The 14,723-nt window shown below is 37.6% G+C and overlaps 1 protein-coding gene and 1 pseudogene across 1 annotated transcript in view; one reads left to right on the plus strand and one right to left on the minus strand.

Moving 5' to 3' along the window:
• LOC105741320 (cytochrome P450 2C16-like) overlaps positions 1–14,723 on the plus strand; it is a 116,385-nt gene that overhangs the window by 43,980 nt on the left and 57,682 nt on the right. The window lies entirely within an intron of this gene.
• On the minus strand, positions 11,646–12,311 carry LOC101590648 (annotated as a pseudogene).

Raw genomic sequence — 14,723 nt, forward strand, 5'->3', positions numbered from 1 at the left:
TGAACTTTAAGTCCCTACAGAATATGATAAAAAAACATTTTTTAAATTAGAATATATTTTAAAAATAGGCATAAAGAATTATATACTTCTCAAATTTGCACATAAGTCCAAAAATCTCACCATATACAACCTTGAAGCAGGACAATCCCACAATATTTCTTTTCCTGTCTCTTGCTTTTCTTCACCACCCCCTTCTTCTTGAACAATCGTCTACCTGAGAGACATCATAGCAGCAACTGGCATGCTGCATAGTTTTCATGGCTTCTTTATATTAATAAGAGGCTTCAGTAAATAGGTTTATTTCAAAATTGTATTCAAAGACTTTTTGTACCAAAAATAATACTGGCTACAATAAATTGAGAAAATTTTCTTATTTTCATTCTCATATGATCATTCACTGGTATTTTTGAGATGCTCAATGATTATAATGAAGTACAAGATAATTTACATGAAAAATGTAAAATATCATACCAGACAAAGGTTATTGTCTTTAAGAAAGGACCTCTCTCAACATAGAATTCAAGATGATCTTATAATTCTTTTTTCTTATGTTATAATTCTGACTGTGCTTCAGAACTATACAGGAACTGAACACATTAGAACATTCAATATAGGCATTAATTTACCTTCTTAAGCTTCTGCCATCTCTGGAATACTGAAAAGAGTTTTTATCTTAACAGTTTTCCAATGCTCATTGAGATTTCCCTTTTAGAGTGAAACAGGTCAAGTATTGAATGAAAACAGCCTCCAACTCATAACAAAACTACCTTTCCAAATCAATGGAGAAATGGGATACTTTCATGACAAATACTCTAGATGCTATAATACAACCTACAGACTCCTCTTGAGGCCACAACATAGAATTGTTAAAATAAAAATAATATAACTAAAAGTTGTACTTTCATGGTAAAAACAATAAACCAGACAGATAAGGTTTCAATCACTAATATCAGCCAATAGAGATGATGGAAATGATGTTATCAAATGGTATGGATCTGACTGTAGTGAAGACAACTTTGGTAGAAGAGTGAGGAATTCAGTGTTCTCTGTTTTCAAGCAAGAACACACCAAGGAAAAGACTTTTGCACCTGAATATGTGTGTTTGTGTGCAATATTAATGAAACTTGTTATTTCATTTTACCTAAATAATTGAATGTAGACTGAGGAATCAGGTATGTTGTGCCCTGTATATAGATGTTCCTGATGTTTCCAGAATAATCCTTGCAGCTTTTTCTTTTTGCAGTGCAGCATCCACTTAAGAAACAGAGAAGCACAGTGGTTATCTTGTCCCATTAGACTCTTGCATCAAGAATGGTTCTCTGAAATATTTTTTTCTTTCAGTTTGTTGACCTTACCAAAGCCTCTTGGCCAGTAACCATGTAAAATGTTTCTCAAGCTGGATTGTGTGTGATTATTTTCTAAAGATATGATTTTAGTTGTGACATTGACAAGAAAACTACAGGGGGCCTGAATATGCAATATCGAAGCACGTTGGTGGTGCGGAGACAGCACCACCACTTACTTCTAATATTGGTGATGCTGAGTTCCCCTTGTATGAGAGGACATCATCATTGCATGATTTGTGTCTTACATGTAATTAGTAAGAAACCATGGTAAAATATTTTAAGATAATGTGAAATCCTTCATCCTAAATGGTGTATCTACTTGCTGGCATTCATCTATGATCCTTCAAATGACTCACTTACATTCCTGAAGGCAAAGTAGCACTCAGTGGTGTGTAAATTCCATGTCTTTTCATCCATTCATCTGTTGATGGCCATACAGGCTGGTTTCAAGTTTTAGCTATTTTGAATTGTACTGCTAGAAACCCTGGCTATGGATATGCCAATGTCTGTAACATGATGCCTTCAACTCTGTGGCTGAAGATACGTAAAAGAGGAATTGATAGGTCAAATGGAACTTCTACTTTTAGTTATTTTTATTTTTTAAAAACACAAAAAGTAATAAAAAAGCATTAGAAATGATACAAAATTTCACTAAAGAAAGCAATAATAATTCAGCAATGCTTGCTGTATTGCATGATGTTTTATTCAAATTAGTTGTTCATATTGCCAGATATAAATATGTAAAATTGGTATAAAAAACCCAAAACAAAAAAAAATTTAAAATAACCCAAAACAACAAAAAAGCTAAAAGCAATTAAGAAAAAGAATAAAAAGACAAATCTAAAGCACTAACTTCTCCTTTCAAATGATGAGCAGAAATCAGCAGTGCAATTATCAAAATTATCCTACATATATACGTGAATATATATTTTCCCTTCTTTCTTTTGTTCTTTTCCTCAGCTCAGATTTCCCTTCCAATTAATTACCCTTTACCGTATTTATTGTCCCTTTCACATTTTATTTAGTCTTTCAGGTTCTCATACTAGTGAAACAATATGATGTTTGCATACGTGTGTCTAATTTATTTCACTTAACATTACAATCTCTAGTTTTAATTACTTACCTACACACGCCTCAAATTTATCTTTTTTATAGCTGAGTAATATTTCATTGTGTAGAAATACCACATCTTCTTTATTCATTCTTCAGTTGATGGGCATCTGGGTATTTTCAAATATTTAGCTCTGACAAAATGTGCTGCTATAAACATTGGTGCAGATATACTGCTGTGGTATGATGATCGTAATTCTTTGGAAAAATACCTAGGAGGGGAATAGCTGGCTTGAATGGGACCTCCAATCCTAGCTTTTGGAGGAAGCCCACACTCATTTCCATAGTGGTTGTACCAGCCTGCACTCCCACCAACATTAGAGAAGGGTTTCTTTTTTCATCACAGCTTCTCAAGCATTTGTTATTGGTTGACTTTCTGGAGTAACATGCTGTCTCAGTGTTGTTTTAATTTCTATCTCTTGAACAGCCAATGGGGTTGAACATTTTTTCATATATTTATTTTCCATTTGTATCTCTTCATTTGTGAAGTGTATTTTCATATCAGATGCCCATTTTTGGATTTGGTCTTTGATCATTAGAGGCCTGATTTTTAAGAATTCATTATATGTTATAAATAGGAGTCTTCTATCTGAGGGACAGTTGAGATAATTGTTTTTGTAAACAATATCATTCATGGCATTTTATTTTTTTAATAATTTTATTGAGAAACAAATAGCAATGAGACAGTTTCAAAACTGATTAGTAGCACAGTTTCAATAATTAGTACATTGCACATGGTTGTCTTAGTGTTTATTCATTATACAAGATGCTGACATGATATCCTATCCACAAACACTATTAGAAAAATCTTTCTATTCATTGAATTAAGAGAATATAACTGCATATATACCCTAAGTATTTTGAATATACAGATACAAAATGGTCATTCATTTGTATCCTTGTTTTTTGACTAGTTTTGTCAGAGAAGGGTATTCCATTGTCATTTAACTATTATAAATGCATGAATTCAGCAAAATATTCCAATATAGACCAGTAGCCCATAATAGTAGTGGGTTTTCCATAAGACTGGCAATATCAGAAGTTATTGACTTGAGCCTTTTACAGCTCAGCATATTAATATGGCCTTACTTTTTAATACTTTGTTTTTATGCTTTTCCACTGGATGTTTAAGAACGAGATAAACAAGACCTATATAACAAGAAATGTAGCTTTAGTCAGTCAAATCCCCTCAGGATTTATCCTGAAACCCTGTACGGCAGTTTGTAGATCCTTTGTCAGTGTCAGCTATGTGGAAGAGTCACAGCCATTGCTTGACCAATTTGCTCACTGTGAACGCCTGAGAGAACGTTTTCTCTCCATGTGACTCTCCTTAGGCACACCTACATTGTTGATCAGTTTCATCTGTGCCTCTATAATCTCCTTGAACAGAAAATTTGGGACACAATTGAGTTACCTGGTGTTACAGTACAGGTTCTCCTATGTCCTGAGTCTTCACTGATATTGAAAGGTTAGGGCCTTTCAGCACTTCTTTTTCTCTAATTTTTGGTCTGCAAACTTAGGTTGTTTACTCTCCAAAACAGAAGCTTATTATTATTATCCTGCCACATAGGCAGTTGAGCTTGACCTCACTATGTGTCTGAATGTCAAACATCTTAGGTATAACATGGAACAGGTATTTTCTATCAAGTATTGATATGTTAACCTCTAAATCCCTACAGAATATGAAGAAAAAAATAAAAACAATAAAAAACTATTTAAAAATAGGAATAAACAATTATATATTTTTACATATAAATTTAGAAATCTAACCCTATACAGCATTGTCACTGGACAGTCCTGTGACATTTTGTTCTTGTCTCTTGTCTTCATTTATTACCTTTTTTAAAACAAACTTTTACTTGAGAGACAATATGGCAGTAATTGGTATGTCATGAGAAGCAGCACATATTTAGAAGACCAGAATGACAGGCATTCCAAGTTGCTTAGTTCACAGGTATCAGCATATAGAATTAGTCAGGTTGAGAATCCTACCAATTAGCTGCTAGTTTCAAAAGCCTGCTGAGGATTCTCAGGATCATTACCTTAACCATCTTGTGCATATAAAAGTGTGGCTTTGCCCCTGTCATGTTTCCTAGGATTTTTCCTTGCCCTCTCTTCATTGTCCAATCCTCAAGTCTCGCTTTCCTTTTAATTGAGTTAAACTTTTCTACTTTTATTTCTTCCTTTGAGTTCTTATACTATGGAGAGACTATATGACATTTATACATGTGGATCTGCTTTATTTCACTTATGAGTATATCTTCAAGTAGCATCCACTTAAATAGGAAAGCTTCGAGTTTATCATTCTTTATAGCTGAGTAATAATCCATTGTATAAAAATGCCACATCTTTTTCATCCATTCCTCAGGTGATGAGCATCTTGGTTGTTTCCAAGAGAGTTATAATTTTTTGCCAAATTTGTGGGCTTCCTCTTTGCTCTGTTGGTGAATTTTTTGACATGCAGAAACTTTTCGAAGAGATAGGATCTCAACTATTGAATCTTTAACATAATTCCTATGCAGTTTGACTTTTGTTCTAATAAACTCTCTACCTATCCCTATGTCCTTAGATTTCTACCTACTTTCTCCTCCAGAAGATTTAGTGTTTCAGTTTTAATCTTTAAATTTTTGATCCACTCTAACCATAGTTTTGTTCATGCTGATAGCCTTCTGTTTGTGGAAAACCAAGTTTTCCAGCACAGTTTATTAAAGAGTCCATCTTTCTTCCAGTGAACATGTTTGGTCCCTGTGTGAAAGGTAATATGGTTGAGTGTGTTTATAGTTGAGTCTATATCTTCTTTTTTATTATTTTATTTTAAGTATTTGTTACAGGATCTCACTATGCAGCTCAGACTCATAGTAATCCTCCTGTTCTCAGCCTCTCCAAAGCTGGGATTATAGGTATGTACCACCAGGCCCAGTCTTGGTGGCCAGCTCAGTGCATGGAGGCAGGGCTGGCATGGCATATGGTACCGGTGATGAAACCTGGGTCCCTGAGCTTGCCTATGTAGGTGCTCAGTCTACTGAACTATCTTGCTGGCTCTGAGTCTGCATCTTCTAATCTGTTCCATTGATCCTCAGGTTGTTTGTTTGTTTGTTTGTTTCTTTCTTTGTTTGCTGTTACCATGCTGATTTTCTCATAGTAGCTTTGTAGTATAATTTCAAGTCAGGAATTGTGATGCCTCCTGCCTTTCTTTTGTTGCTCAGGATTGCTTTTGATATTCTAAGTCTCTTATAGTTCCAAAGGAATTTTAGGAATGTTTTTTCTGGATCTGTGAGGCAGACTAATGGTATTTTGATTAGGATTGCATTATTGAATCTGTGTAACAGTTTTGGGAATGTTGCCATGTTCACAATGTAGGTTCTTCCTAAAGGAACAAAAAATATCTTTCCATTTTCTGAAATCCTCTCCAATCTCCTTTCTCACAATAGTATAGCTTTCACTGCACAAATATTTACTTCACTTGTGAAATAGTTTCTTACATATATTTAGGTGTCATTTTGAAAAGTGTGTTTTTCACAATTTCTCAGTGCATTTGCTGTTTGTATACAAAATACTATTGATTTTTGAGTATTGACTTTATATCCTGCTATGCTACTGAATTTGGTTATTAAGAGTACAAATCTCATAGTGAAGTTTTTGGGTCTTTTATGTACCATATCTTGTCATGTATAAATAACGTTAATTTCCCTTCTTTCTCAATCATTCTTTTTGTTTCTCTCACTTGTCTAATTGCTCTAGTTCATGTCTACAGGAGTATACTGAACAGGTGTGATTACAGTGGACATACTTGTTTTGTTCCTGATTTTAAAGTAAAGGCCTTCAATATTTGTCCATTTAATATGATGTTGGCTTTTGATTTGTCATGGATGGCTTTTATCAAGTTGATGTAAAGATCATCTATTCTTATTTTGCTTTTATCATGAATGAATGTTGGACTTTATTGAAAGCTTTTTCTGCACTTGTTGAGATGATCATGCGATTTTTTTTTGTCTTTGGCTCTATAATTGTGGTGTATTGCATTGATGAATTGGAGTATATTGAACCATCCCTTCATTCCTGGGTAATGATGGGTGGCTGGGCTCAGCTAAGCTCCAATGAGAGGTGGGCAAGGAAGGCCCACCAGGTCCTCCAGCAGTCTTCCAGGTGAGGATCAGAGGCAGAGACTTAGTCTAGCTCAGGTGAGTATCTAGGGGGGGAGTCATGCCAACAAGGTACCCCTGGAAGTCTTCCTACTGAGGACAGCCTTTCAGGACTCAGATGCACTCTGGCAAAGATGATCTACTTGTAATTCTTTGCGACATTTCCTCACTGATTTCCACATACTTGTGCTTGTTTGCATTCCCACCAACAATAGTGAAAATTTCTTTCACTCCTGCAATAAAATCAGCATTCATGATTCTTCGATTTCTTGATGATTGCCAATGTTTTTGGAATAAGAAGAAATATTAGCGATGCTTTAATTTATATGTCTGGAATGGCCAGATATGTTGAATATTTTTCAAATATTTTTGGTCATTTGAACTTCTGAGAAGTATCTATTAATTTCACTTGCCCATTTTTAAATTGTGTGTTTTATTTTGGTGGTTCTGATTTTTTTGAGTTTTTTTTTTTTTTTTTTTTTTTTTTTTTTTTATGTATTCTAGGTATACTGCCAGAAGAATAGCTGGCAAAATTTCTTTCCCATTCTGTAGGATGCATCTTCATTCCATTAAATACAGATGCATATTTCCTTTTAGTACCAAAAATAGTACTCAAGACCTTGTGCTTGCCAGGCAGGCACTGTGCCACAAAGCACTGTTCCTGGCCTTACAGATGCATATTTACTTATAAAGTGCTATGAACAGATCTTCTAGATATTTCATATTAGAATAAATGTTTCCATCTGTACTGATCATGCACATGAGATATGAATAACAAAGTGATGAATTAGAGAAGGAAGTAGTGATAGAGACCAGTATTCATGCTAAGTGATCAGAAAAAAACAAGGAACACAACTGATGACATCAAGTACCCACCCGCTCAGATCATCAACTGCTTGCTAGTGGAGGATATTTTATTAAGGTCACTGGCTCCAAGTCATCCCTGTTTGTCACATCATCTGGCTGGAAAAAACTAGTTTTGTTGGGACATGGATGCCTTGTTACATATCAAAAGACACTCATGTGATTTTCTTTGTATTTTTGGCTGAATTACTTCTGTATAATGGACTATGTCTGTGTCTTTTTTGTTTTATTTTTTATTTTTTTGGTACCAGAGGGTGAATTCAGGACTTTGTGCTTGCTAGGAAGATACTTATACATCTGAGTTATCTCCTGGTCCCCTATATCTGTGTCTGTTGTTTCCAGGGCACAACCATATTAGTATCCTTGAATTCTGTGCTCCACGATGACAAAGAATTTCCCAGACCTGAGACTTTCGACCCTGGCCACTTTCTAGATGACAGGGGCAAGTTCAAGAAAAGCAACTACTTCGTGCCTTTCTCCACAGGTAAGCGCAGTGCATTTCCCTGCAGATACCAAGTGACACGCACTGTTGAGGTCATCAGGAGTGGCGCCTCCTGCTTGCTCACATGTCTGTGCGTGACTGACAGCCTCACTTCCAACACCTAAGCGCGCGTGTGCTCATGATATGCTGGTGGGGCTTTTCTTTTACTTTTTCTTTCTTTTTTTTTCAGTTTTTCTTTTTATTACTCCCTTCCACATTACACAAGCCAGAGTAAAAGTTGTTTTTATTCTCCTTTATTTGCATATGTGGGTACCATCATCTCTTCCAAAACACAAAGCTCTATTAAACTGTCTTCACCTGCCATGATAAAAGTGACCTAATACTACAATGTGATTATGTTCTGTGTGACATTGTTCACCCACTAGAATAAGCAATGGATATTGTATTCATTTAAAGAACAGCGTAGCACCACAAGCCTCACACTCAGGAAGCAGAAGAAGAAAGAGTTCATTGTGATATTAGTGTTGTGAGAGAATCAGCACAGGCTGGTAGGGAGAGTGCCTTTGGGAGGAGAGCTGCCAACTTCTCTAACCCCATAGCTCAGTGTGAGAACTAAAAACAAGCAAGCAATAATCTGGTAGCATACTTATTATCTAAGCTGCAAAAAAGGGCAAAAAGCCTAAAGGATTTCCATGCTATACACTGGAAACATTATGACAAGTGGCAGTTTAGTGGAAAGTATGTTTGTCTAGTGCTGTGAATGCAGTCTGTGTTGAGGAGGTCAAAGCAAGTGTTACAGAGTGAAAGTGTGAAACCCTCCAGATCATTGCAAACAGGGTGGACTTAAAAAGTGTAACATTTTTCAAGGAAAACTAAGATACTAACTTGAAATGTCACAAAAATTTATGATGGAGGAATATTTAGTAATGTGGGTGCATGAAGATAGTACTCAACATCTATTTTTGGATTATATATACCTTTTAAGTTCATATGTTATATGGCTCACCGGCCTGTCCTCTGCTGCACATTTACTTGTTCATCCAGCCATTCATCCACTCATCTAACCATCTAGTGATTCATCCTTCTGTCCTTGCTTCTCAGAGCAACACTTACATATGAGGATTAGCCACACTTTTTTTTTCTATTTTCAGGCAAATGTAATTGTGCGGAGAAGCTCTGGCTCGCATGGAGCTGTTTTTATTCCTGACCAGCATTTTACAAAACTTTAACCTGAAATCAGTGGTTGATCTAAAGAAACTCAACACCACTCCTGTTGCCAATGCATTTGTCTCTGTCCTGCCCTCATACTGGATCTCCTTCATTCCTCTCTGAAGAAGGCAGGACGCCTCGTGGTTCTGTGACATAGTCAGGCGTCTGCTCCTCTGGAGTGAGGGCTGCTCCTCACTCTGTTTTGCATGGCTCCACTGATATTTCATTTTCATGTTCCCATTAAATCAGAATGAAGAGAAGTTAAAAGTCCATTTTGAAGACATTCCCTGTTTTCTTCACTAATAAGTATAGTCCAAAATAGTAGTGGGTTTTCTGTAGGACTGGCAATGTCAGAAGTTGCTGACTCGAGCCTTTTACAGCTCTCGCTCTGTGTCTTGATGAAAGGAGCTGCAATGCTTGTTGGAGGCCAGCAGCACTCATGAGATGCAGAGAAGACACACCCAAGATCCACATGGGTACTCCGATGGAGTTGGAGGCAAAATCCAACCACAGTAAGACAACTTGGTGCACAATACTATCAATAAATTCCAATAACAAAAGTGTTTAGAATAAGAATCAGGGTTGCTCCTACATCCAGGAGGTACATGGAGTGCAGGTCTGTGAACACCCCATCTTGAGTAAAGTTTAATTTTTTCTGAAGGATAAAATGATGTACAGAAGCTGCTTCAGGTCTGCAATTAGGGTCCAGCCCAGCAGCCACCATGCAGTGACCACCTTATCTATCTTTCCTCCCAAGTGGAGACAGAACCCAGTGGATGAGATGTTCATATGAGAGAGAGAGGGAGAGAGAGGGTGAGAGAGAGATTGCAGAGAGAGACAGAAAAGAGAGACAGACAGACAGACAGACAGACACAGAGACACAGAGACAGAGACACAGAGATCTGCTCCAGATCATGACACTAAGGAAAGAATAGAGAATCTCTTTGTGGGCAAGGACAGAAGTAAGACCAGAAAGTTCTTTGGAGAGAGACAGACAGACAGACAGACAGACAGAGAGAATCATAAGTGTCCAGAACAAAGCACTGAAAAATCTCATGAATAATAACTCAAAAAATGGAGCTCTGCATCTGTGTGGGTTCCCACAGCTCCCCCAAACCACTGCATTCTGTGTCTAGGTGAACTATCTCCCACTGCCTCCCCCAAAGCTACCTACATCCAAGCAGAAGGGCTGTCCTCTGACAAGCCCTGAACATTTCTGATGCTTAGCTAGAAAGAGACTCTGTATGGAATGGGCAAGAAAATGTTGCAGTGCAGAAAGGCACAGAGGGGTAATGTGGCCAGAAGCATTGACACTATACAGAAGCCCAGAGAAGAGTGGTGCAAAAATAAGAATTGGTGTGTTTGACTCAGCCAGAGTGACATGGAAGAGGTGGATATAAGCAGCCACAAGGGTTGTTAAAGAGAAAGGAGACATAGACTAAGGAAACTACAACAAAAATATGGAAGACTGGGCACTGGACTAGTCCTGCTCTGCTCACCCCACCCATACAATTGATCTCACTAGGTCATAAGACAGAGGCAACCCCTTTGCCTATCTAGTTATGTTTGGAGAAGGGCAGCTGAAATCTAGCAGAATTCTGTATACAAGAAAACTGAGAGAGTTTCATTGGTCTGTCTGCACCAGCCAGCCAGCTGCTCCACTCTGACAAATGATAAAATAAGTGTTTGGTGGGAAAGTAACTCAAACACTAGTTGACACATGCAACCTGTCATGCACATCCACAGAAGATGAGCTCAGCACTGTTGCCTCCCTCCTGCAAGCACCATGAAGTCTCTTCATATTGAACTAAAGGGTGAGGCCATCCATGCCAAATTCAGACTAGAGTAATAAAAATTCTGCAGGGCCCACTTACTGTTAGTGTTTTTAAATGATCCATGCTCTCTTTGAGCTGCTGTTGCTCTTTGAAATAGATGCAGGGACAGGAGTGTTTTAGCAAAAGAGAAGGAATGTAAGCTATTGGTCTTACCAAGCTACATTAGAGTTTCCCATTCCAAACGTTGTTTCATACTAGTAACTAAATTAGCTATTTGGTGGAACATAAATTTTTCTGCAGAGGAAATGTACCTTTTGCCATGTTCTAGTTAACCTACCTCTTTCTGTTCTTTTTTACTTCCTTGCCATCTCATACTCTCTCAAATGCTTCCTCTTTTCTTGCTTCTGCATTGTGCAAATGCTACAGCACAATGAATTTCTTTTCTTTTCTTTGGGTTGAAATACTCATAATTTTAATAGTTGATAGCTTCTGCTTGGCTCTGAATGGGACAGTTAAGCAATATTCCTTAAAGACCTCCAAATGTGTTCACATTCCCTCAGCAGAGTTGGCTTCTATCCAGAGCCCACTACCTAGTTAAGACTTCATAGCCTCAGACACCTCCAGGGTTGTGGAAATCAGAATTTTTGTAATAAGCTGCAAAAACCCATGGCACACCCATTATCTGTGTTCCTTTTTTAAGAAAATAACAAATATTAAACCAAACACCTTCCCAGGCTCTGCTGCTTCACAGAGCAAAAGTGTTACTGTGGCAATCCAAACTCTTTGTGTCCTCTTATCTCTTGTTGGCTGTGTTTCTGTTCCTCTCCCTCTTCACTGGAGTCAAGCAGCATAGAGTTCGTAAATCTTCACTACATGGTACACCAAGGCAGCCAGTGCTGTCATGTTGTGTGGTGTCTTTCTGTGCAGGTTGTCCTTCTGGACCAGCCCCACTGGGGTGGAGGACAGGAGTGTGTGAGGAGGCAGTTGAGACAGCTTATAAGCATCCTACTCCACCTGGTACTTGCAGCAAGGGTCCGACTGCCAGGAGATCCCATCGAGGGTGCAGCAGGCGAAGCTCAACACACCAGCAGGCAGGGAGATACAGTGGGAATAATCTAAGGGCACTGCCAATGGGGCAAAGAGGCAGACCGTGTCAGCCAGCACAGCCGTCTTATGCAGGGAGTTGCCCATGGTGATCCAGCGTGCCGTCTCATCACCAGTTCGGGTGGGCTCAATGATGATGTACTTATATTTGGCTTCCAGGGCCTGTTCCAGCTCATACTCAAACTGATCCTGGGCATTCTCACTATTGTAGATCTCGTGCATGATGCAGCAGTCTGTGGCTGACAACGTTACCATTCTGATAAAAACGGAGAACTCAGAGATGCTCAGAGACCCTGAGAGAGCAGCACCAAGCAGCTCATGAAAAACAGGTGGGTCTGTCTGTGAGCTGGTCCAGGCTGGCACACAGGTAGCAGAACACACAGATACAGATTTGTTCTAATGGTGTTTGTAAATAGGATATCATGTCCACATCTTGTACAGCAATTAACAACTAAGAAGAATGTATGCAGTCTGTTAATTATTGAAACTCTCCTACCGATTTGATTTGAAACTGTCTCATTGCTATTTATCAATAAAATTATGGCAAAAAAATTAAAAATACTTTGCAAAAAAAAATAAATAAATAAATAAAAATACTTTGCAAAATAAAAAAAAAAGATCGCATGAAACAGACTCAAAGACATATAAAGGAACTTAAAATCTCAATCACAAGCTTGCAAAACCTTTTGAGTGACAGTGAAGGCAGAGTTTCAGATCTTAAAGATGCTAGTGTAGCTACTGAAAAGGTAAGAAAAGATTTCTTAAAAACAACTACGATGGGGACTGGGGAGATGGCTCAGTGGAATAAGTGCTTCCCTGACAAGCACAAGGGCCTGAGTTCAATCCCCGGTTCCACCACCACCACACAAAAAAAAAAAAAAAAACAACTAGGATGCAGGAAAAATGATTCATCACTTGCAAGATGATGTAAAGATGAACAATGTGAGACTAATAGGTATCAATGAGAAAGAAAGTCAACACAAATGACATTTAAAAATATGGGCAGAAGTAATAGTAGAAAACTTCCCAAATTTGAGGAAACAATCTGACATGCATGTAACCGAAGCATACAGAATACCAAGTAACTTCAACCCAATTAAAAACACACAGAGACATATAATAGTCAAGATCCCAGCACAAGAATAATACACTTAAAGCTGCTAGAGAAAAGAAGCAGATCAATTTAAAGGAAAACACATCAGAATTATGGCTGACTTCTCTTCACAGACCATGAAGGCAAGAAGAGCATGGACATAATACTTCAAGTCCTCTATGAAAGCAAATTCCAGCCCAGACTACTATACCCTGCAAAACTCTCTTTCAAGTTTGATGGTGAAGGGAAATACTTCCATGACAAAGAACAACTAAAGAATTTCATGACGACAAAGGCAACCTGACACAGGTCCTGAAAGATGTTCTACAGAAGGAGCAAAATGATCAGAACTCCACAAATGAGAACAGAAGGAACCAACTAAATGGGGAAAACAACTAAACAGTGGACAAAAAGGAGGAAACAACAGGAGATAAATGAGATGTCAATCGAAAGTCAATACATCTCAATTATAACCATGACTGAAAATGGGCTCAGTTCACCAATTATGAGAAATAGACTGGCACAGTGGATTAGGAAACAAAATTGAACAATAAGCTGTATACAAGAAACACATTTAACTCATAAAGAAATTCATAGGCTAAAAGTCAAATGATGGAAAAAAATACTACATGCCCAGCACCTCAGAAAAAAGCAGGGGTAGGAATCCTTTTCACAGACGGTTTCAACTTCAAACCAAGAATGATCAAGTGCAATAAAGAAGGTCACTATATACGGGTTAGGGGAAAAATACAAGAGGAAGAGGTAACACTCTTAAATATGTGTGCACCAAACAGGGGAGCACCCAACTATATAAAACAAATCTTAATGGACATGGAAACGCTAATATCCAATATCACAATCTTAACAAGAGACCTTAATCCCCCCTCATCCCAAAAAGTTAGTCCAATCAGACAAAAAATTAGCAAAGTAACAGAACTGAACCAGAGCTTGAAACTAATGGATTTAGTGATCATATATGGAGTGTTCTACCCAAACACAGCTCAATACACATTTTTCTCAGCTGCACATGGGTCATTTTCTAAAATAGACCACATACTGGTCCATAGGTCATGCTTAAGTATGTGCAAGAAAACAGAAATTATCCCATGCATATTATCTGACCACAGTGCAAAGAAACTGGAAATAAATGACAAAAGAAACCAGAAAAAACCTCTAAATACATGGAAATCAAACAACAATCTACACAGCAATCTATGGGTCACATATGAAATTAAAAACAAGAAGTTCAACAATATCTACAATTCAATGAAAATTCAACCACAACTTATAGCAATTTATGGGATGCGATGAAAGCAGTTCTCAGAGGGAAATTTATAGCTGTGAACTCACACATTAGGAAAACAGAAGGACAACAAATAAAACACCCTAATGCTGCATGTCCAACAACTAGAAAAGGAAGAACAAACCAAACCCAGAGCCCAAAGATGGGAACAAATCATAAAGATTAGAGCAGAAATTAATTCAATTGAGACAAAACAGTTCAAAGACTTAATGAAGAAAAGCTGGTTCTTTGAAAGATTAAATAAAATTGATAAGCCCCTAGATAACCTCATCAAAAAGAGGAAAGAAAAAATTCAAATACAAGCAATAAGGAATGAAAAGGGTGTAATTACCACA

This window comes from Octodon degus, unplaced genomic scaffold (assembly GCF_000260255.1).
Source record: "Octodon degus isolate 3935 unplaced genomic scaffold, OctDeg1.0 scaffold00010, whole genome shotgun sequence".
Lineage (NCBI taxonomy): Eukaryota > Metazoa > Chordata > Mammalia > Rodentia > Octodontidae > Octodon > Octodon degus.